At 57.3% G+C, this 23,571-nt stretch overlaps 1 protein-coding gene across 4 annotated transcripts in view; it reads left to right on the top strand.

The window, feature by feature from the left end:
• The window catches only part of ARNT2 (aryl hydrocarbon receptor nuclear translocator 2), a 141,756-nt gene that overhangs the window by 4,653 nt on the left and 113,532 nt on the right, over positions 1 to 23,571 (top strand). The window lies entirely within an intron of this gene.

The raw sequence follows: 23,571 nt of genomic DNA, 5'->3' as shown, positions 1-23,571 counted from the left end.
ATCTTGCACGGGCAGTCAGAGCTGTGTACTTAGCACGGAAGTCGTTGCTGCTCCCATGCTCCCAGACATTTTGTAGGTGAGAGCAGGTGGGCATGGGGCCCCGTGGGGCCCGGGGGAGGCGCCGGGTATCTGACCCGTAATGTAGCAGAGGTGCCATAAGGCAGTCCTTGGGGGTCAGGGGACCAGGCCTCGCTGTTGGCTGCGGGGATGGGACGCCTTCTGCCGTGGGGACGGACGCATCTGTAAGTGGAGGAGGTATAAATGGACAGAGTAGGTGGGGACGATGTAATGAGATGCCTTACGAGGTTATATTCCAGGTTGAGATTAAACGTATTTGATTTTCTTTTTTTGTGGTCGAACTCCAACGTTGTGGGAGTTCCAGGCCTGTCACCTAGTGATTCTGTGGCACACGGTGTGCCACGCCGGGCTCATCCCAAGTGCAGCTACCACCTGTCGCCGCCCAGCGCGGCCGGGATACGGCTGACTGCGTTCCCTGTGCTGTTCCTTTCATTCCAGTGACTTACTCGTCCTGTACCCGGAAGCCCGGACCTCCCACTCCCCTTCCCGCATTTTGCCTGTCCCCTGACTCCCTTCCCGTCTGGTGACCACCAGTTTGTTCTCTGTGTTTGTGAGTTTTTTTGTTCATGGTTTGGTCTTATAGCTCTTGCCTATAAGTGGAATCGTGTAGTGTTTGTCTTTCCCCGTCCGACTTGTGTCACTTAGCAGAATGCCCTCTAGGTCCTTTCCCATCCTTGCAGATGACAAGGCCTCATCCTTTTTGTCGGCCGAGTCCTGCTCGGTTGCGTGTACGCGTGTGTACGCGCCACATCTTCATCCTTGTGTCTGTCGACGGACACTTGTGTTGCCTCCTTGTCTTAGCTACTATAGATCCTGCTGCTGGGAACACAGAGTTACATGCATCCTTTTGAATTCGTTTCTGTTTTCTTTGGGTAACTGCCCGGGTGGAATTGCGGGATCGTAGGGTAATTCTGTTTTCAATTTTTTGGAGGAAGCCCTGTGCTGTTCTCCAGAGCGGCTGCACCCATTTGCTATCCCAGCAACAGTGCACGAGGGTCCCCTTGGCCCGCATCCTCGCCAGCACTGGTTGTTTCTGCTGTTACTGATTTGAGCCCTTCTGACTGGGTGAGGCGGGACCTCACTGTGGTTTCAACCTGCCTTTCCCCGATGCTGAGGGGTGTGGGGCATCTTCTCGGGTGTCTGCTGGCCATCCGCGTGTCTTCTTTGGAGACGTGTCTGTTCAGGTCCTCTGCATATTTTTTAATCAGATTATTTGTTGTTTGGTGTTGAGTCGTGTATGTTCTCTCTGCATTTTAGATATTAACGCTTTATCAGCTGTGTCATGGGCAAATATTTCCTTCCCTTCCGCAGGCTGCCTTTTCGATTTGATGACTGTTTCCTTCTCTGTGCAGAAGCATTTTATCTTGATGAAGTCCCACGGGTTCGTTTTTGCTTGTGTTTCCCCTGCCTGAGGAGATGTAGCTGGAAAAATGTTGCAATGGCCGATGTCCAAGATGACTGCCCAGTTTTCCTTTTAGGAGTTGTGTGGTTTGGGGTCTCACGTTTAGGTCTTTCCTCCATTTTGAGTTGAGTTTTGTGCGTGCTGTACGAGGGGCCCATTTTCGTTCTTCCGCACGTGGCTGTCCAGTTTTCCCGGCACCGTGTTTTGAAGAGACTAGACTGTCTTCTGTATTCTTCTCTTGAGGAGGCAACGTGTGAGCTGCGGTCTGAGAGAGGAAGAGAAACAGGGGCAAGGAGGTGCATTCTGGACAAAGGGAAGAACGTCTGCAAAGGCCCTGAAGTCTGAAAGGCCAGTCTGCCTTGAGGAACCAGATAGTACAGAGTGGCCGGTGGTCCAGGAGGGGTGAAATGGTGTGGGAAGCTGGAGGCGTGGGTGGAGGCCGGCTCTCAGAGGGAAGGCCGTGGAGTCGGTCAGACTTTAGGTGCAGTAGAAGGCCGCCACGGGGTCCGGAGCCGGGGAGGGACGTGCTCTGCCCTGTGTGTCACCGTGCTGTCCCCGGCTGCTGTGTGGAGAGCAGATTGGAAGGCAGGCTGTGAGGCAAGGCTCCAGCTGCAGGTTGCTGACGTGGCCCAGCCGGCAGACGAGACGGAGAGAAGTAGGAGAAGGTGAGATAGACGTTGGGGCTGGCATGCCGTGCGGAACGGCGCCGGGGCACCAGGCTCGTCCTCGTCCATCGCAGTGGGGCTGCCCCCCCATGTAGCCACCTGCAGCAGCTCTGTCTTTGGGCAGAGCTGTCAGGACTCTGGGGCAGGGGGTGGGAGAGGGTGAGAGGAAGAGGAGGAGTGGGGGAGGCCCTCGCCGTCCGTCCTGACGCCTGGGTGGTGGGAGGAGGCAGGAAGGTGGAGACATATGGGGCTGGGGGGTGTGTTTGAGGCTTCAGCACTGGACACAAGTTGGGGTGCCCCCGGGACACGGGGCTGGAGCTGTTGGGGAGGCAGCGGCCACCTGGCCCCAGGGACCTGGGCTGCAGAATGAACACATGGGGAGGGACGTCAACTAGCCTTTCCCCAGCTCCGCTGAGCAATTTTCTTGGGGGGAGTGAGACCCCAGAGGACCGAACAGTGGGTCTGAAGCACCCCCCCCGCACTGCTTCACTGTGGGTCTGTGCTGACTCTCCCTCACCTGCCTAGGGACATCCTTCTGCCTCTCTTCCTCTTGCCCTAAGGTCACGTCTGCACGGGGCTGTAAGGTCAGGAGCAAGCCCTGGCGCGGTCCGGCGGCGCCACTGTGCATGGAGACATGGGCTTTCAGACAGAGGCTGTGGGGCGGTCATTGCGCGGGGCAGGCTGGCGGGTGCAGACACACACAGAGCGTCCTGTGAGTGATACAAACTGTCTCCTGCCTCTGGCCCAACCTCTGCATTCGAGGGCTTTTGCTGGCACCCATCCCAGTTCACCTGTCTCTCCTGCCCACGCCCCCACCCCCCAGGAGTGTTTCCTTGTCCAACACTGGTTTCTCCTGGTCTCAGCTTGGATTCTTACTCAGCTGGGGGGATGGGGGACCCTCTCCCAATGCCTCGATCCAGATAAAGCTGCCTGCACTGCTCTCTGCCGGGGCCCCGTGGGTGGACTTCACATCCGGAGCGCTTCGCCTCACCGGGAGTGAGATGGTAAATCGTGTAGTCATTGGTGGACGCCTGGGTCTCTTGCTGGCCTGGAAGCCTCACGGCGAGGGTGGGGTGGGGGCGGGGAATGCCTTTCTCACTGTGCAGCCGCAGCACCTGTCATGTCGCATCTGGTGTAGTGGGCATCCAGGATGATGGATGCATGGGTGCCTGGGTGCATGGGTGCATGGGTGCCTGGGTGCATGGGTGCCTGGGTGGCTGGGTGTATGGATGCCTGGGTACCTGTGTATGTGGCTGTGTGGGTATATGAATGCATGGGTGTCTGGGTGCATAGATGTCTGGGTGCATAGGTGCATGGGTGCGTGGGTGCATGGATGCCAGGGAATTATGTCACAGCTTTGTATGTGGCTGCCTGTACATGCCTGCCTTGAAGACAAGAAAGCAAGGCTGCGGGCAGTGTATTTTCAGGTCTCTGAAACAGGAGGCCAGAGCCGTCTAATTTAGATTCTGGTCTTTATTTGTGGGAACTGATTTTGATCTGTAAATCCTACCAGGGTAGTCCCTCCCCAAACCAGTTCTTCCAGACTTTATCTCATTATAAAGGAAACTTGGAGAAGCACAAATCTTATCATCCTCCCCAGGAGGGGAGGTCAGACTGGTTATAACCTGGCCACCAGCTGGGGGTAGCAGAAGACCTGTCCCCACCAGGTCCCTTATTAGAGTCCCGCTAGGGTCCTCCTGGAAGGGGTCCTCCCCTCCCTGCCTTCTGTGTGCGGAACCACGGATGGGGCTTGTATAGTGACCAGGCACTGCAGATAAGGTCCACTTGGGACTGGCCAGAGCCAGGGGCAGCTTCATTTCTGTTTAAAGGACCACCCCACGAGCCCCCACTGGTGGCCGCCACGGTTGCAGCAGTCAGAGGCCGGAGCCCTGGGCCGATAAGGAGCCTCTGGCTTTCCAGACTGCAACAGCTTGACCGTTTTCCAGGCAAATCCACAAACAAGCGAGAATGTTCACAAGCAAGGGGTTCCCATATTTGTACATTGTGCAGCACAATGTACAGCACAACTCACTCTAGTTGTGCTGGGAGAGTGGCCAGGCAGAGCCACGGGGTCCCCTAGCCCCTGCTGACCGGCCCCCTTCTGTCGTCCTCATAGCCGTCCCTTTCCCCGAGGCCACATTCTAAACAAAACAGCCAGCAAATGTGCAAAAGCGAAGGTAGTTCCGCCACCCACCACGAGCATCTCTGCGTGTGTCATTGCAGACTTTCCCCCGGAGCAGCGCATGTGCGTACAGATTCCGGGGCGTCCTTGCATCGTGTCGTCCTCCCGTCTTGGTGGCCGGGTCACCGCAGTCTTCGTGTCAGCGCCCTGCCCACGTCCGTTCACTCAGCCTCTCCCACTGGGGGGCGTTGGGTGTGCTTTTCCGTTTGCCCGAGTCCCACACAACACGGTCACAGCCGTCCCCAGAGTTAAAGAGGTCGTGACACGATTCCTTGTCTCCCTTACCTTAATGTCCTGGGAGAGAATCGACCCGTCTGGTGGGTTTCTGTGTTTGCATTTCCGCCTGGTTTATGCAGAGCTTAAACCCGAGGCTCAGCCCAGCTCCGAGACATGCCTGGGGCCCCCGCTGTGTAAGTGGGGGAGCAGGACGTGGGCCCCTTGCCACGTCACCTCTCCCACTTGGCCTTCTCCCCGTGGAAGGGGCCGGTAACTGTCCTAGAAGGCCTGGATCGCTGCTGAGTGTCCACACACGCACCTGGACGGAAGGACACGTTTCCAACTAGACCGGCCGGCTGCCGGCGCCCGGGGCTGGGAGAGCTCGCGGCAGGGTGGGGGCTGTTGTCCCTTTGCCTGAGTGTCGTGGCTTAGACGGTCGGTGGCCATTACTCCAGCTTCAGACGCAGGTTCAGGAGGTTTTAGTGACTGGGGGAAAGTGTGTGTTCGATCTGGTCCCTCCTGCACTGGGCCCCGCTCTACCCAGGCGCTGGCGGCAAAGGACAGGCTTGGTGGTACAGCCAGGGAGGACCCCCCAGAGGGCACCAGGGGTGCTGTGTGGAAAAAGCCACTGAAGCTGGTAAGTGACTGAAGGGAGTCAGGAGAGCGATGTGGCTGCGCTTTAGGACCTCAGCTAATGAGCGGAGTTCCGGACTCCCAGGCACCAGGAGGCCTGAAGTTGATTCACGCCCCCATTTTTTTTTTTAAATATTTTATTTATTCATTTGACAGAGAGATGGAGAGAGAGCACAAGTGGGGGCAGGGGCAGCAGGCAGAGGGAGAGGGAGAAGCAGACCCCCCATTGAGCTGGGACCTCCCCCTGATTCGGGACTCAATCCCAGGACCCGGCATCATGACCTGACCCAAAGGCAGTCACTTAACGGCGGAGCCCCCCAGGCACCCCACCTCCATTGTTTTAAATTCATGGTACGTGGATGATACTCTCTGTCTCCTCTTGGAGGGACCTCTGACTGAGCTGTGTGGCAGAGCACCGGGGAGGCTGGCATGGGGGGCAGAGGTGTGTCCACATGACGCAGAGCTGCAGGGGGCATCGGTGGTCTAGAGGGCTTCCCGGTTGTCACAGCCCTGTGGTGGGGATGCCCTTGGCGGGGCTGGGGATGCTGCCTAACCTCTTGCAGTCATGGGGCAGCCCCCCTACAACAAAGACTTCTCCAGACCTGGATGGCACTGGTGCCCAGGTCAAGAAGCCCTGGTCTGTGTGGATGGGCCTGCTTGTCACCTCTGGGCCGTGGCAACTGGAAAGGGGATCCAGAAGGTCTGTGGGACGAGTGGCTGGCAGAGAAGTAAGGGGCTGGCTCTTGCGACCACTGCCCAGTGTAAGAAAATCCGGTGGCTGGAAGGACGAGACGACCCCCTTCAGATCATTATGACACCCATGAAGAAAGTTAATTTAAATGTGAAATAACAGAACGGCAGGAATTTTTTATTATTATTTTTAGAACAGCATTGATGTTTCTATCCCATCAGCAGTTTGAGACGAGGCGTAGTCTGGAATCATTTGCTGTAATTTGATATGCTTGATGGAGTCCAGGCCCCCCAAAGGATAAAATGAATGAATGTGATCAAGGCTCACAGCTGTGTTCTCTCCTTTTGAAAGCATTTCGCACCAGAAGACTTGGAGCGTGGCTCAGGCAGCCTTCCCCCAGTGCCCCCGCCTCCGCCCGGAGGGTGCTGTGTCCCATGCCGGGGGATAGCAGGATGCTGAGCGCAACAGGCCGGCTGCGTGCGTGGCCAGTGGCTTCTGGACCGCTCTCGAGAGTAGGTGTTGTCGGGACAGGTTTATGCAAGTGACCGACAGCACGCTGGGGGCGAGGGCACGCAGACCCTGCCGGCTCCTCTGACGGGCAGAGAAAGATGCTGAAGGGGTGGGCTTGGGGCAGAGAGCTCCGTCTGGGACAGGAGCTGTGCCTTTCCCTAACATCGGCCTCCAGCTGCCTGCCTGGTGTATCTGTCTGTGTGTCCCCGAGGCTCTGCCAAGCCTGTACCTCCTCTACTTCCTCCTCCCCCTCGGTCCCTGGTGGTAATGAGTCTCCATCCACTGGCCAGAGCCAGACACTAATTATTTCAATTGCCTACCTACCTAATTAAACAAATATTAATTTGCATGCCAACCGTGCGCTCACAGCGGCGTGCAGAGCCAGGCGCGGTTTTGCGGTTTTTCCGCTTTTCCGGAACTCACCGTGTGGTCGGGGAGTCGGCCGCTTACGAAACAATCTCATGTGTGAGGCTCTCCACAAAATAAGGAATAGGAAAGAAAGGAGTCTTTGTTTTGGAGGCAACAGGCGGCTTCCGAAATGTCGTGAGCAGGGTGTGATGTGACCCAAGCAGTGTTCTGGAAAGCTCTCTCTGGCCGCTGCATCTGCCAGCTGGGTGAAGAACAACGGCGGCAAGGCCGCATGGGCAGTCCAGGTGGGGGATGGGGGCAGCCTGCTCCGGGGGCCGTGGACCTGGGGGGAGACGGGGGGACCCTGGGGTAGGTTAGGAGTGAAACCGACTGAGCCAATGACGGGCTGGACGTAGCTGATGCAGGGACGGGAGCAGCCGGGTTCCTGATGCACCCCGGGTGTGTGTGGGGGGGTTAGGGCACCACGTCCCAAGGCAGCGGACGTGGATGAGGTCTGGAAATTTGGGGGTATTTGGGGGAAGTGGCGGGGGAGCACATTTGCTCTCGGACGTGCGGAGCTCGAAACACCCAGGTGATGCGGGGATTTGCCAGAAACCTTTGAGTTTTCATTTCCATTCAGTTTCATTTCCGTTCCAGTTGGAACCTTTTGTTTTTTTTAAACCCCAGTGTCTCCCGTCCCTCGCACAAGGCCTGGCACATAATTGGTGCTTAATACATATTTCTTGAGTGGATGACCGAATCGGTGTCCCTGTCTCCCAGATGACAAACCAATGAAGAGTTATGCCGTCACCTGAGACCCGCAGGCATGACATTCCTCAGGGAACGCACAGCTGCCTTCCTGTTCCTGGAGAGACTAAAAGTGGCCTTATCTCGAGGACAGCCAGACCTCCAAGGTCCCGTAGACCCTGCTCTCAGCATGCAGAAATTCTTGAGAAACTTATGTCATCTCGGGGCACCTGGGTGGCTCAGTGGGTTAAAGCCTCTGCCTTTGGCTCAGGTCACGATCTCAGGGTCCTGGGATGGAGCCCCGCATCGGGCTCTCTGCTCTGCGGGGAGCCTGCTTCCCTTCCTCTTTCTCTGCCTGCCTCTCTGCCTACTTGTGATCTCTCTCTCTGTCAAGTGAATAAATAACATCTTAAAAAAAAAAAAAAAAAAAGAAACTTATGTCATCTCTACCCCTTGCGTCCACAAACCGGAAAGCACAGACTCAGTCATGCCTCACCTTCCCAGGGCAGCTCGCTCTGCCCGCGCGTCCCGACACCATGCTTTCATAAAAGCACCCTTTTTGCACCAAATTCGTCTCAAGACCGTGGCACTCGGTGACCCCATATCACTAGGAATAAGGACATTCTCTCGCATTAGCGACGGTCTGCGACCCGAATCAAGAAGTCCGCGCTAATATGACAGTGACGTCTGGCCCACGGACCTTACCCGTATTGTCAGTGCGGTGTTCTTCAGAGCTGGAAACATCGTTTGCCTGGCGGTGGGGTTAATCCAGAGTTGCAAATTGTACTTAGTTGTGGTGCGCGCTCTCTCTGTATCGTTTTCTAACGGAAGTGTAACTGACGCACAGTGTAACTGATACACAATGTTACTTTAGCCGCAGGCAGGTGCACGCGGGGCTCACGCTCCTTCCCTGCGCCGCACTTGACATCGCTGCGGCTGCTGTATCCATAACTGGGCGTTCGTACCTCTTCATCCCTTTTTGTTCATGTCACCTCCCCCACCCCCAACCACCACTTTGTTCCCTGTATTTAAGAAATCTGGTTTTGTTGTTTTTGTTGTTTATTCATTTGTTTTATTTCGTGTATTGCACACGTGAGTGAGATCACGTGGCATTTGTCTATCTCCGTCGGACGCACTCCGCTTTGCGTCCTGCCCTCCAGGTCCGTCGTCGCAATGTCCTCGGCCTCCCCCTCAGTGCTGGAATCATTCCTCAGAGGCCTCTTTTGGTCTTGTGCTGTCTTTTCTTTTCCTTCGGTGGCCTTCACGTTGTGGCCAAGGGCAGGTCAGTCATTTGGCAAAATATCCCTTCATTTCCTTCTGTTTGATGTTGCCGCAGCGTGGCATGGGTGTGGTGCTTTTTAAAATTTTTTATCAAAAACGCCACCAAAGTGACATTGTGTCACAAGTCTACTTTTAACAGTTGTCACTCCGAAGGGGGTCTCTGTGTGGATGAGTCAGTGTCCCGGGCAGACAAGGCTGAGGACAGGGATGAGCGGCTTCCAACGTCCCTCCTGGCATGTTTGCTGAGCCTCGTCTCTGGGCTCTGCACACCGTTCACGGGTGGTTCCAGAGACTCCTCGGAGAGTACGGTTCCCAGGGGAATTTTAAAAAAATACTGGAAGGCTAATACTGTCCTAAACCAGATATCAACGTCATTTGACAAATAAAATAATTGTCATCTGTGTAAGAATGATCATGTCTCTAACAAAGTCAACAGGGATTTGAAGTGTTTAATTACCAACTTTCCCGACACACAAATTGAAAAGTTTTTCAGGTAAGTTGCTCATGTGGAATGCCTGAAACGCAGTGCAATTAGCAGCTAGACCTTCCTGCAGATGGCAATTAGTGCGAGACTCGTCCTGTCCTCTGTTGCTGGTGCACAGCCCGGCTTCCATGTGTGTTTGCATCTGCGTTAAGGAAGTTAATTTGCCCCTTCTATGTCCCACTTAAAACCAAGTTGGTATTTGACTATGACTTTGTAAATACCTCGTAACTTAAAAACCAGAATAATTTTGGGTCTAATTTGCCTAAAGAAACTTGCTGCGTTTTCTGAAGTCTGAGAATTCTTTCCTCATCCTTCTCTCTTTCTCTCTCTTCTTCTCCTACCTCCTCTCCCTCCCTCCTTCTTTCACATGCCACCCCCCCCGCCCTCCTCCTCTTGTCAGAGACCCAAGAGCCAGTCGGGGGGATGTTGGGACCACCCCAGTAGTTCCTGGTGGCTCACCTCGCTGGGCAGGTGTGTAAGAACCCGGTGCATGGGAGTGACGTGAATGCAGTTTGCTAGGAGGCAGTGCAGAAGAGGGCCTCTGTTTACCCATCTGTAAAATGGGGCAGCTACTTTATTGCCTGCCATGGGGTCTGTTCCGTGTGCTCCAGGTTCAGAGGGGAGCAAGATACCCCCTTGCACTGGAAGCAGGCTTGGGGTACCTGGCCCATGGCTCTTAGCGCCGCCACTCCCAGACATGGGAAACAGGGCACTCGATGGTTTGTGGTGAGGATTGGAGGGTTGTATGTCACAGTGTTTGGGGAGGTACCAGTTCTCACTGTTGCTGTTCCTGTCGGTGCCACGGTGGCATGGAGTGTGACAAGGGCTCCGAAGGGAAGCAGGAAAAACTCAGGGAGCCCACAAGCAGGTGTGCTTACGGAAGAAGGGGGTGCTTGTGAGGAAGCCCCATGGCCCATGGCCCTCCCAGGCTGTCGGGGGTCTCTCATGTGCACGTAGCTCCTCCTGCCTGTCTCATCTCTGGGAACGCCTCTGGGAACTCAGGCCCTGCCTCTGCTGTCCCCACTGCTCACAGCCAGCACCCCTCCCTGACACGGCTACACTCCCATCTGTTGCGAGTGTCCTCCTCCCCGCTCCTCCCCACCTGCTGCCTTCCAGCATGGTTCAGCCCCCAAGTGCAGACGAGTCATGCTGTCTCCTCCCTATCCTTGCTGGCGGGGGGGGGGCGGTGGGAGAGGGGGCCATCGCCCAAGCACACTGTCCCTCCCAGCCGCTCCCATGCCCTGGACAGACCAGGACGGGGCCGGCCTGACTCTGGGCCTGGAACTCGGCCTTGCACATGGTGGCTCAGTGCCTCCTTCTCCTTCCAGCTGTTTAACTGGCCCCAAGACCATTGGGTTTGTGCACTTTGTGGACAAGCAAGAAGTTAGGACTTGCCTTTGTTCAGCGGGTCTGTCACCTGTCTGCCCAGTGTCGATCGGGGCTTAGATGCTGGGACACACTGTTAGAAAGGACGGCGGGGTTTGTGTCTTTGTGCACGTACGTCCGGTCTGCTGGAGGGCAGCGTCTGCCCCGGGGTCATGAGACGAAAGGTGCCGGTGCGGAAACGCTCCCTTGCCGCGGCGGGGCAGTTAGGCCTGTCCCCCACTAGGTGGCGCCGCCACACAGGACCTGTCCCGGCTCCGCTTGCTTCAGCATCACCACTGTTAGCGGGAGCGCGGCCCCTCTGGCCGGTCCCAGGCCCTCTGTCAGCAGGTGGCCTTTGCGTTCCAACCAGCCTCCAGGTGCTGCTGGTGCTCCGGGCTCCTGGACCACCCTCTAGGCCACAGATGCAGCAGCAGCCAAGCCCACCACCCACTCACCCCTGCTTCGGGTCCATGGTCTCTGGGGTCTGCCCGATGGCCGGGGCTCAGTAGTCCCATCTCCTAGCCAGCGGCTGAAGCCGCTCTGAGGCCCGGCGCACCCTCTTTCTGCAGTCGTCACCCTGGCTCTCCTGGGCTGCTGCGGGAGGAAGGCGCTGGGCGAGCAAGCGCGTTGCCCCGGGGGGGGAGGGGAAGGGACGGTGTTAGGTGGGCCTGGGGCGGCCTGCGAGAGCGAGGGGAGAGCCGTGTCCGGTCCTGCCGCAGGCCCCCTGTGCCCTCGGGCACCCTGCTTTCTCTTTTTGGGTTTTTTCTCATCTGTACAGTGAAGGGTTGGTGTGTGGGGTGGGGATTTGTGTCATTCTCTGTTCTGGGTGTCAATGGGCCCTTTCGACCAGAGTCTCTGACTCTCAGGGCTGAATACTTTAAAAAAAATTAAATTCTTTCTCTTACTTCTCTCTTTCTAGAAATTGTTAGCTGGATGCAGACTTCTCAGAATGGTCCCCCGTCTCTTCCCCCACGCCCCAGCTCCTTGATCGCTTTGGGGAGATGTAAATTTCTTTAGAAAATAGACCGCTCATTTCTTTTTCCAGAGAAAATGCCCGCAGGTCGGCCTCTGGGATTGGGCCATGGTCGCTGTCATCGACGGGGTATCGGGAGGAAGGGAGAGACGGGGCGGGCGGGAGTCTGGTGTGTCATCGTCAACTGGAAAATGGTGACTTTTCAAAGAAGCATTTAGGTTAATCTTTTCTTTTAAAAGAAGAGGATTCTCTGAGTAGAACAACAGATGCCTGACAGTATGACCGTATTCTCTTATTTACAGCTTGAAAAAAGGGACTGAAAGGTTTGAAAATTAAAGGATTGCCCGTGGTCTGTCAGGCTCATGTGCAGGCAAAGAAAGCCGTGGTCACGGTGTTAAAGTCAGTAAAAACAGAATTAACGTTAAAACATCGAACGGTACAAAGAAGGCCGTTTTTAGCCTATAGTTTACTGATTTTGAACTGATGGACTGTAGCTGATACGAATTTCTCATGATGCTTGAGCACAGGCCCCATCTTACTGCATTTTTTTTTTTTTCTCATCAAATAAATCTGCCTCATCCCTCCTAGCTTGGCTCTTAGAACCTCCCATCTCATTTTTCCTGGGCAAGATGCACCTTTTCCCTGGGGTCATTTACCACCCTCTGGGCCTTCCCTAGCTCAGGGGCACCGGAAAGGGGTCTGAGATGTTGAGTTAGTCATGGATCCTCATGAGATGCTCATCCCCCGGGGGTGCTCAGGAGCCCCATGGAGGCAGCCAGCCGGCCAGCTGTTGTTAAATCCAAGTGGGCTGTTGGGAAATTATAGTGGTGAAAAATAAACAAAATCAGGGGGTCAATGGGTGGATTTAATAGCTACTAAACACAGATGAATGGAGAATTAATGAATTAGAAAGTGGAATGGGAGAAATTGCATAGCATTTAGCACAGAGACAGAGTGAGGACGCATGGGTGCATGGCCACGAGACAGAGGTGAGGCCTCCTACTTTCATGGGCACTGTGGAGCTCTGGTCAGAGACAGCAGCGCGGACAGGGCCACTGGTGGCCGGGTTATTTTCTGGAACGAGTGAGCAGACCTAAGCCTCAGAGTCCGGGGCTACAGCGGGTTCTGAGCAAGGTAAATCAGAAGAAACGCCAACCTAAACCAAGTGTAGTGAAAACAGACTGTAGCAAAGACAGAGAGGACCAAGGGAGCACAGGTACTCCACGTGACTCCAAATGGCTCCCCACAGGAGTGCCGTGCCGGGACCCTGAGGTGCCCCTCCGTCCTTGGCTTGCTCAGGTGTGGTGGGCTTCTGTCCCTGTGGCCCCTAAGTGGCCCTGTGCACGTGGAGTCCTGATGGGTATGCATCTTTCCCACCTTCTTCAGTGACGGTGGGCATTTCAGTGGCATTTCTATGGGATGACCTGCAGGATCTTGGGCCCTGTTTCAGGTCCCCAAGTGTATCCACAAGGTTCAAGTGAATTAAGTACTTCTCAGAACGGGACATTTAGGGAGAAGAGAGTTCTGTGTATCCGTGCATGGATACAGGAGAAGAGGTGGATATGTGAGTGTGTGATGCCTGTCGTCTTCCTCCTGTGGCCAGGGGAAGAGATGGTTGAGGTCTCTGCTGCTTCTTTACGTAGCTATGGGTTGCTGGGGGCAGCCAGGCCTCACTCCAGCCGTCCCCGTACTTTCTACTTTGAGCGTAGCCCGAAGAGCGCAGTTGGCTTTAGGACATCATCATTGTAGGGTAGAAGGGAGCCCCAGCTGCCACCAGAATTCAGTCTCTCTTGACCTTCTGTCCAGCCCAGCAAACCCCAGCTTCTCGATGGCGCCTGTCCCCAAGGCCACTCTGTGGGAGTGGACAGGGTTAAGGGAAGGGAAGGCGTGGTTGATGCAAGGTTATGGTCATTAGTCACGTGACTGTTCTACCTTAGGGTGTGTGAAGAGGAGTGTTCCAGTGCTCTTGACCAGGTTAAATTACCGTGTTGAGGGGAGCATGCTTCCTACACGGGAATCATCCCTTTCAACTCGGTCCTGTTGAGCAACAGTGTTAGTTGACCCAGCTGCCATGACAAAGTGCGGTAGACCAGATGGCTCTGGTGACACAAGCTCATTTCCTCTGTTTGGAGTCTGGGAAGAGCAGGCTTGAGGTGTGGGCTGGTCTGGTTCCTGGTGCGAGGCCCCCCTCTTGGCGTGTGCTATGTCTGCACAGGTGGGGATGGGGGGACAGGCTCTCTGTTGTTGCTTCTTCTCGTAAGGACACTAATCCCAGCAGGAGGCCTCACTATCAAGCCCTCATCCAAACCTGGTTGCCTCTCAGAGACCCTGCCTCCATGTGCCATCGTGTCAGGGGCCAGGGTCTTGACACACAAATTAGAGTGAGGTCGCAGGGGGAGCGGCACAATGCAGTTAACAGCACTAGTGCAAAATTAGTTTTGTTGGATGTTACTGTTGCGATCCACGTTTGGGCCATAAGGTCATAAACCTGAGAGGAAAAGGTGAGAAGAAAGTGACATCAGGGAGGGGAGCCCGCGGGGGTGGCTCGTCAGGACCCAGCCAGGGGGCTCCTTCTGCTAAGACACGGACACATGTGCCTTTGTCCCTCAGCTATGTGTCTTCTATGGCATGTTTTAAATTATTTTCTGGTTCACAGCTCAAACTGACTCTGTATCGGACCATCCCTCTCAGTTCTGAGCTTGAGGACATGCTTGGTACGGTACCCGATACAGAGCAGACGCCCAGAATCTGTCCGGGAAGGCCGCGGGAGCGCTGCACCTCTGACGGAAGGAAAGCAGGCTTCTGCCGATGGAGCGAGTGGGAGGCAGCTCGCCACCTGGTCTGGGGGAGAAACCGAGTCCGGCTTCTCTGTGGAGACAGGAGTTGACTGTGGGAGCTGTGGCACGGTACGCCAGGGAGTGGAGGGCACGGAGTCCGTCTTAGGAAGGTATGAGTCGTTTGTCTTAGGCGTCCCCGTGGTGACACCCGGCCTGCTCGCCACCCGGGGCTTGCTTGGTGCACTCTTGGACACACACGGAACTTACAAGGCCCCTTTTTTTTTTTTTTTTTTAAACATTTAGGCTGTATCAGGTCTCGGAAAGTTCTCTGCCAGTCCTCAGAACCTGCCTCCCTGACAGTTCCCTGTGTTCTTGACTCTGACCCCTGGGGGATCATGGTCTGCGTGTCTCTTCCCTACTTCCTGCCCGTTGAGCCCTGGCCCTGCTGCCCAATGACCTCTCTGGGGCTCCTGTTAGGGCCATCCCCACCAGCCCATCGTGAGCACGGTGGGTGCAGTCCTCATGTGTGCTCTGTGCACCCGTGGGCCTAGTGCGGGGGCTTACACACCACCGCTGTTTGCACAGTAAAGCTGAACATGTTGGTGATGGCGTGCGGCGTTCGTCGTGGGCCAGAGGGCACCTCTCCCCAGCCCCGCACGAGGCAGGGCTGGGCACTCACGTACTCCTTCCACGTCTGCACATGGACCCCAGGTGTCGCAGGGAAGCCGCCCAGCGGTGTCACCGTCGGTGCTCCTGTGCATTCGACCTGCTGACAGTTGCTGGGACATTATCTCATGAGGCATGAGGATGCTGCATGACTTACAGACGGACGGAGTCAGACTGTGACTCACCCGGTGTCCTAGGAGCGCGGGGCAGGAGCCCGGAGCTTCTCCTGCATCCCAGCTGCGGTCCCGTGTTCAGCCCGACACTGTAATGGTGCAGGAATGTCCTCATTGGCTGAAGTGTCCTTGTCTGATCCGTGTTAATGCTGGGACTCAAGGAGGGCCGGGGTCCCAGGGAGGGGGAGCCTGCCCCTGGGCTCCGTGTCCCACCCCAGACGCATGTGCACACGGCAGACATTTTCGGTGTGATAGGAGGGAGCTCTGCTCTCTTACGGAAGAGAAAGGCAGAGGACCCTGAAGGAAGCAGAGAGCTCCTGTTGACCACAAGCCAGCGTCCCTTTGCAGACAAGCCCAGCTTTCTCTCCATGTCCCCTCCCCGTGGCCGTGCCAGTCTCTGGAGCCGCCCAGCAGTAATGTTTCCACGTGGAATGACCTGAACCCTCGGGATTGATTTGTCACCATCTTCACGCCGGGAAGTGGGTTGGAAAGACGGAGGGTTCGCTTTCATGCAGTGAGTGTCCCTGCGAGATACTGCCTCTTGGAGCACAGGACCTGCGGTCGCGGCTTTCTGGGTAGAGAGCAGGGGAAATGAGCTCTACTGGTGGGGGCATCAGAACCCACTGGCGCGGCCATGGTCCAACATTCATGGCCAGCCTCAGCTCGCCCTTTCTCCTCACCTCCGGGGTCCTGCCCAGCCCTCTGGTGTAGGAAGCAGAGGCCGCCTGTGCCCCCACAGCTCCTCCTGCCTCTCCTGGTCCCTCTGCTCTTATGGTCACACCCACAAGACATCACCCTGAGAAGGTGGCCACAGGTGCCTCTTCCCCCCACCCCCAAGCCATCATTAGGGTCTGTCCTTCTCTTAGCACTAAGGGGCTCCTCCCCAAGACTAAAGCCACTGTCCCAGGGACACCGTGGCCCCCCCCCCAGGCCTTCTGCCTCGATGCCACCACCGTACACAGCCTTCCCAGGCATGCACTAGTGTGAGTGGGATTGGTCCTGTGGCTTCCCCGCTCCCCAGGCCCAGCCAGCCTCTCCTGGTACTTGCCCCCTGCCCCCAGGCCTGGCTGCCCACTCTCTTGAGGATTCCCAGTCTGAGGGAGCCCCATGGGAGACTGCAAGCTTCGACCGTGTGCCATGTGTCCAGTCCAGCCGGATTGTCCAGTCCATGGCAGAGCTGCCCAGGGAAAGCCCTTCCTCTTCTGGGAGGTCACTGTGTGTTCTTTCTCGGGACAACCTTCGAGGACGACAGTGCACCTGGGCCTCTGCCTCTGATAGGTCTGGCACGGCAGCCTCTTCAGATGGCCCGTGGGACGGACCACAGCCTGGGGGAGGGTCTGGCTCGTCACAGAGCCCGGCCGTGCTCTCCTGGGAGCCCAGCCTCCAAGAATGGTTTTTTCCTCAGGAGTGAAAGCGCAGGGTGGGTTCCCCACAGCTCAGCTCCTGCAGGGCGAGGGCTGGGTTGAAATATCCGTGCACCTGCGGCTCCGCTGCAGTCAGCCGGCTGTGAGAGCTCAGCCCCCTGGGCTGCTTCTGGGGCCAGATGCCTGGGCTCCTTGGCAGAGGCCAGAGTTTGGCAAATCGGGCCCAGTAGGCTGCATCTGGCCTGCTCCTTTTCTTCTGTGCTCCACAAACTGGGAAATAGTTTCACATTCTTAAATGATCGGTGTTGGGGGGGCATAAAGGAATGGTCTCTTGTGATGTGGAAATTACATGACATTCTAATTCCGATGTTCGTAAACTGGCGCCCAACTGGACATGCTCGTGCACACGGCATCTGTGGTTGCTGGTGGACAAGAACCACATGAGTGAGTGGTGGCCACAGAGCCTCCGAAGCCTGAGGCAGCCGCTCCCTGACCCTCACAGGAAACACGCTGGCCCCCGATCAGATGCTCCAGGCCGAGGGGACCTGCTGCTGGGGCCGGAGCCTCTGGACGCTGAATGACCATCACGTGAGCTCCGGGAGCCCTGGTCTTCCTCAGCCAGAGGGCGAGTCTCAGTCCCCGAGGGCCTCTGCAGCCCGGGCTTTCCAGGGGCGTGGGGAGCCCCAGCAGTCTCTCCTCCAGGAGCCCGCCCACTGCTGTCTTGGAGACCTGGGCCGCCGGCAGAGGTCGGGCCACTGAGGACAAAGCCCAGTTGGTCTGTAGCGCCTAGGAGCACAAGAACAGAAAAGAGATTCCAGAGCCTTCCATGCACGCAAGCATTTCTACTATTTTGTATATTTCACAGTTAGAGAGTAATTCGCTGTTTAAAACTGAACGTAAAAATCTCTTTGTCAGATGACGCATGATTACATTCATCAAAGCACACATTCAGCAAGAAAACCACTTTGTTTCACAGACGGTTTCCGAGAGGACGTTGTATCTGTGGAAAGAGACGTGATTTCCTTAACCGGTTTGTTGTGCAAACGGGGTGTGTTCACGTTTATTTTTTCCCCCTATTCAAGGAAGGCGTTTTTACAGAATTGCATTTTAGGACCGGGGAGGGTCGTCTGGTTTTGTTAGGGTTCTCTGGGCCCCCTCTCCCCCGGGGCGCCATAGCTGGGCGTCCGTGGGTGGCCGAGGAGCAAAGCTGCCGTTCCGGGCGCCTCTTACCGCACCGGCGCTGGTGTGCTGTGGGCGGCCGTGTGTGTGCACCTGCACCGCCAGAGCCTGAGGCTGAGTCGAGAGGGGCAAACCCAGGGCAGAGGGCGTCAGATAGAGAGCTGGGCTGAGGGTGTGTGTCCGTTCCTGGGTGCTTCTGTGTCTGGGAGGGGCTGAGCGTTGATGGGCATCAGAGACTCCAGCGGCAGCTCTGGGTAGGGGGGAGGTAGGGGGAGCAGAAGGGAGGGATGGAGGGAGGGATCTGGGGAAAACCTGAGGCAGGGTGGGCAGGGGGCAGAGGCCTGTAGGGACACAGGTGGGATCCGGGAGGGAGGGACACAGATGGAGAGGAGGAGATGGCAGGAGTAGGCTAGGAGTTAGGGGGTGAAGCCAGGAGCTGGGGTGAAGAAAGGTAAAATGTCTCAGCTTCGGGAAGGTGTTTCATGAGTTTTCCATGAGTCTTGAGCGCAAGGTGTGTGGGGAGGGATGGGATGTCAGGTGGAAGGTGGGACAGTCCAAGATGCCTCCTCCTCTTTTGTTCTTCCTAAGGTTTTGCCCTGGGGGCAGCCGCTGCACCACTCCCTGCGGGGTGAGTCCCTGGCACCCCGGGTCTAGGTTCCTATCCAGGCTCACCTGGACAGCTGGACGTCTCACCCTCACTGAGGCCCAGTTCCCAGGGAGCCCCCAGTCCCCAGGTGTCCTCACACACAGCGGGTTTCCAGTGCCACCCGGCCACACACACCCCTGGCCCTCGGCCAGCCTCCACCCTGCATTTCCCTATGAGCTGCTCGTCTGGTGCACCCATCCTCCTGCCTCCCAGCCCCAGCTCTCGCCTGGGGTTCTCTCCTTCTGCGGGATAGAGAGCCTGGCGACCTGGGACATTGGCTCCTTTCATTTTGGGTTTCACTCTTCAAGCCTCCGTGGGCTCCGGCCTTCGGGCCACAGTAACGCCCTCCTAGAAGAGCTGCCCATGGGCCTGTTCCTGCTTCTGCAGCTTCCGAGCTCAGTGCTGCTGCGTGGAGGCTGGGCAGCCCTGCCCAGATTTTCTCCTTGTCTCCCTTCCCTGCCAGCCACACAGCAGTCGTCTGCCGTGCACACCTGGGACCCTACAGCCCTTCCCGCAGCCCCGTCTCAAGGGCCTGGGCTCCCCTCTCCGTCCACACGGATGATACTCTCTCCGGGGCCATTACTGGCAGAGGTGGGGGACTCATGTGCTCAGAAACCATTCTGCAATGGCCCTTGGTCACTCAGCATTGATTCTTACCTGAATAATTGAGAATCCGGTGTGTGCTTTCCCAGACAGCATCCAGCCTTAGAGTAAAATTCATTCATTCACTTATTCATTCATTCCTGTAAAAACCAGGTATAGGGTGCCCCACATACCCAGCTCTGGGCCCCGGCACGTGTGTGGCCATGAACACCTGACCTTGACCCAACCGCCCAGAAACTCCGCTGGTGGCACCCGTCTGTCTGCCCTGGCCCTGCCCAGGGCCTGCCGGTCAGAGCTTGGTCCTCCCGTTTGCCTGCCACGACACATGGGCTGCGAGTCTGGGACCGATGCCTCCTCCGGCTGGGCTGCACTGGTCCAGGGTGCCGTCCTGCCTCCTTCCCTGTGGCCACTCCGTTTCTTGCCACCTCGGGCATTGGTGGCGTCCTGGTCTGCTCCAGCTCCGGCAACAGGAGCGCGTCAGACCAGGGGCCCAGCCGGCAGGCGCTTGTTTCTGAGGGTCCTGCAGGCTGGGACGTCCAGGGTCAAGGTGCCCGCCATCGTGTGTCTGGTGAGGGTTTGTGGGTGGACATCTGACTGTGGCCTCCCCTGGCAGAGGGCGGAGGGAAGGGAAGCAAGCCCTCCTGTGTCTGGACAAAAGGGCCGTAATCCCCATGGGGACTCCGGGTCCATGGAGGGTCGGGCTGCGGACATGGACTTGGGGGGCTGCACACGTGCCGTCTATACAGGAGGGCGACATGCTCGGGCCCGAGCTGGCGATCTGAGCGCTGCTCCAGGGGACCCCGTTGACCTCCCACGTGGCAACCAGGGAAACGTGGCTGTCCTTGAGGGTTGTGTGAATACTCGTGGCACCCTGCCCTCTGGGAGCAATGACTCAGCGAGAGCAGGACTGTAAGCACGTGGTCTGGTTTGACCCCATGCGTCCCAATGTTCGTGTCAAGGTGCCATCTCCCTCAGGTTTGAGTGGACTGTGTGGCAGGTCTTGGTGGCTGGGCGGTGTGGGGAGTCTGAGTAGGCGTGGTTTTCCCGGGTTACCCAAATCCCCCCAGATTATTAACCACGGATTGTCCTGGCTCATGGTTTTGGCGGGTCCTAGCCCCGGAGACACGGCCCCCTTCGTCGTGGCTGGCCGCCATCCTGCGAGGAACCTGCTGTCTGGTTTATGATTTGTGCCGCTCTCCTCCCGAGCTGCCCCTGTTTGGAGCCGTTGATGAGGCCACAGTGTCTGGGAGACGAGTCTGACCGAGTTTGCTGGTTCCTGGTGGCACAGCTCAGCACAGACCCCCAGTGCACGGGGCCCTCTGTGCTTGCCATGGTCCCTGGTCTGCATTGGCAGGACCTCTTGATTGCGGTGGGCTCCGTGTGCCCTCTCCGTGTGTGAGGGTCTGGCCCCGGACCTGGTTCCCGGGGGACGGTGGTTACCGCGGACACGTGTGGGTAGAGACCGGGGAAAGCTGCTGGGTTGTCAGCGGGCCCCTCTCTGTGGAGAGGACAGAGCCTCCTGTCCCTGTCACTCCTGGTGTGGAGCAGCCAAGGAAAGACACAGGGTCACTCCCTGGAGGGACACACGTGTTCCTGTGGCCACTGTGACCCTTTGTCCCTGCCTGTGAGCTGGTGGCATGCCCCCGCCTCTAGGAACTGATTCCCTGTATCTGCTGGGCATCACCTTTGTTTCTCACGTCGTCATGTTTGTCCCCGGTTCTCTTGTGTGGCCTCCCCTCCCCATCCCGAACTTGCCTGAGGAGCTCGTGCTGTTCCCGCTGTCGTCAGGGAGTCATAACATGGTCACAGCTGAGAGCCACTGCCTTACTGTGGGAGCTCAGGAGCCTGCGGGGGACGCCTCCTCTGGGGGTGAGCCCTGCCCTGCCCTCCCCTTCCCTGCCCTCTCCCATCCCTCCCCTGCCTTCCTCTGCCCTCCCATGCCCTCCCCTGCCCTCTCCCATCCCTTTTCTGCCCTTTCCCTGTCCTCCCCTCCCTTTCCCTTCCCTCTCTCATCCCTTCTTTGCTCCACCCTTCCCCTCTCCCACCCATCCCCATCCCTCCTCTCCACTGCCCTGCCTTCTTCTCCCCTGCCCTCTCCCATCCTTCCCCTATCCTGTCCCCTGCCCTCCTCTCCCCAGCCCTGGCCTCTCCTACCTCTCCCCTCCCCTACTCTGCCATCTCCTCCCAGTCCCTCCCCTCCTCATCCCTTCTTCTGGGATGGGCTGCAGGAGGCCCAGAGTTCACAGATTTCACCAGCAGGGTTCTGTTCCACTCCCCAGCTCGTGTTCAGAGGCCCTGGACAGCCGCCATGGAGCCCAGAGTCCCAGGTCTGCTCATTTACTTTCGGTGACATCCCCTACACTGTCCCTGACTGTAGGAGTAACACACTCTGAGTTTTCACAACTTAGAGGTTATAGAAACTGCCAAGTGGGAGATGAACTTCTGGTGTAGCTGTTAGCGGTGCCTTCTCTTTGGTGGCCGTGCTCGAGGACCTGCACGCACACAGAGGCTGTGTGCGCACACATGCCGGAGGACCCGTGCGCACACGTGCGTGCACACACAGGGGCGCTGCGCGCGTGCACGCCGGGCGTGCGTGGAGGTCAGTGAGGTGCTCTGGGCGTAGAACGGCTGTTGGCTCGGCTGCCGCTGAGGACCGTCGGGCCTGGATGCGTGAAGATCTGGCATTTTCGCAAAACGTGTCGTTGCTGTTTTGTTACTGTTTCCCGGCCACCGCATTTCAGAAGTCTGACGTCAGCTCAGACGCCATCTGTCCAGCTCCATCCCCATCTGTCCAGCTCCGTCCATGGCCAGGCTGCCCCATGCTTCCGGCACGGCGTCCCGTCCGTCGGACCAAAGCCATGTCCGTTCGCAGCGGAGTCTGGTGGCTGTACGCCGTGTTGGCAGTTCTGTGTTTCCCTCACATGTCCGTTCCCTCCCTTCCTTAGTCCCTTTGTTTTCTTTGTTGTGTTCGGATGGATGATGCGTTCCTGTAGACTGACTTGGGGTGCCTGGTTCCGAAGGCTCCCCGGGTGTACCCTCGGGGTAGCAAAGCTGAAAAGTTGGTTGTCAGGTCTTCCTTACAAAGACATGAAAGCTTCCAGGTAGAACTTTTTCTTGAAAGGCATGTGACCTAAACAGAGATTTTTAAAAACTGTTTTAACGGTAATAGTCATTTATGATCACGAAGGCCAGAACAGCAAACGATTCTGCAGGGACACGTGCTTGTTACAACGCGCTGTGATCATCCCTCTCCTTCTGCTTCGTATCTCCGTTTCGGGTTCGGTGCACCTGTTGGTTCTGGGAGGTGGTATGGTCATCGGCAGGTAGCAGGCACATGCATTCCCTCAGTATTTCTGCTGTTTCCATCTGTCCTTTTGCATTTAAGTATTTGAAAGTTCTTAATAATTGGTTTTGCACATGTCATCTATCGCTTTCACCTTTCGGCCATGGATGACCACGCGTTTCACTCCCGCAGCAGCGCGTCTGTAAACCACCTGGTTGGGGGAGTGCGGACGGGTCCCGCGCACGCCGTCCGCGGGTTAGTTCGTCTGGGGCGCACTGACGGTCAAAAGTGAGGGTTCGGGTTTGCAGGGTAAGCGCACACGGCGTGCCTTGTTCGGAGCACTGAGGGTGGTGACTGCGGGCGCAGGCGCAACAGTGACCGGTGTGGTCAGTGGTCCCGGCTCGCACACCAGGGCAAGGGTCTGGAGACTGTCCTGCAGGGGGATTCCATGGGCTGGCGCTGGCATGGAAGGCCGGGCCGGAGAGAAGGTTGGAGGCAGGAGCGCGGCGGGAGCCGAGCTCCGGCGGACCCCGACAGACAGCTGTTCCCGTGCGTGATTTTGTGCCATGAGCGTTTTCTTGCAGCGTTAGTCCTTGCCGTTGTGACGGTCAACAGCGGAGTGGTTCTTCTCGGGATGGCCATTCCGTCCTGTGTCAGCTCCTCACTTTACGCTGGACATTTTAGCAGATTTGGTTTCTGCCCGACTCCCCACTGTATCTAGACGGCCGACGCCTTGCCACTTGTGGCCCCGGCTGCCACACAGGCCCCTGCAGGGGTCACAAGCGGCCCTTGTCCCTTTCGCTGTTGTCGCTCCTGCCTCAGGGCTCCTCCAGAAGACGAGCATGGTCTGGTCTGCAGGCTTTCCTCCACACAGCGTCTGAACTCTTCCCCAGCCCCTGGTCTTTCTAGTGCTTTCCAGTCTGCGCTTCAGAGCCCCCTGCAGCTCCCACCAGCGGCCCAGGCCTGGCCCTTTCTCCTGGGGCGTCAGCCCTGCTGTGCCACTCTCTGGTCCTGAAGACTCAGGCCCCGTGGGTCATCACAGGGTCTCAGCCAGAGCCGCCAGGAAGCCCTCCTTTGGGGCAACCTGTCCACTGACAGATCCCAAGCCTTCCCCGTGGGTGCTCTGGCCCATCTTTGCGGGGCTACAGAGACCCCCCTTTCCTGGGGTGGCCTCTGGCCTGGAGACTGCAGCCCGAGACAGGTGGGGGTGGGGGGTCCCATCACAAGGGGGTGGGCTGGGGTGGAGTTTGCTCTCAGTGTCTTGCTCCAGAGTCATGATCCCAAGAGTGACCTCCTTCCTCTCTT

The sequence above is a fragment of the Lontra canadensis genome, unplaced genomic scaffold, assembly GCF_010015895.1.
Source record: "Lontra canadensis isolate GAN:19392208 unplaced genomic scaffold, GSC_riverotter_1.0 scaffold94, whole genome shotgun sequence".
Taxonomy (NCBI): domain Eukaryota; kingdom Metazoa; phylum Chordata; class Mammalia; order Carnivora; family Mustelidae; genus Lontra; species Lontra canadensis.
The sequence above is the reverse complement of the archived record's forward strand: the minus strand, read 5'-3'. Positions and strand labels throughout refer to the sequence as shown.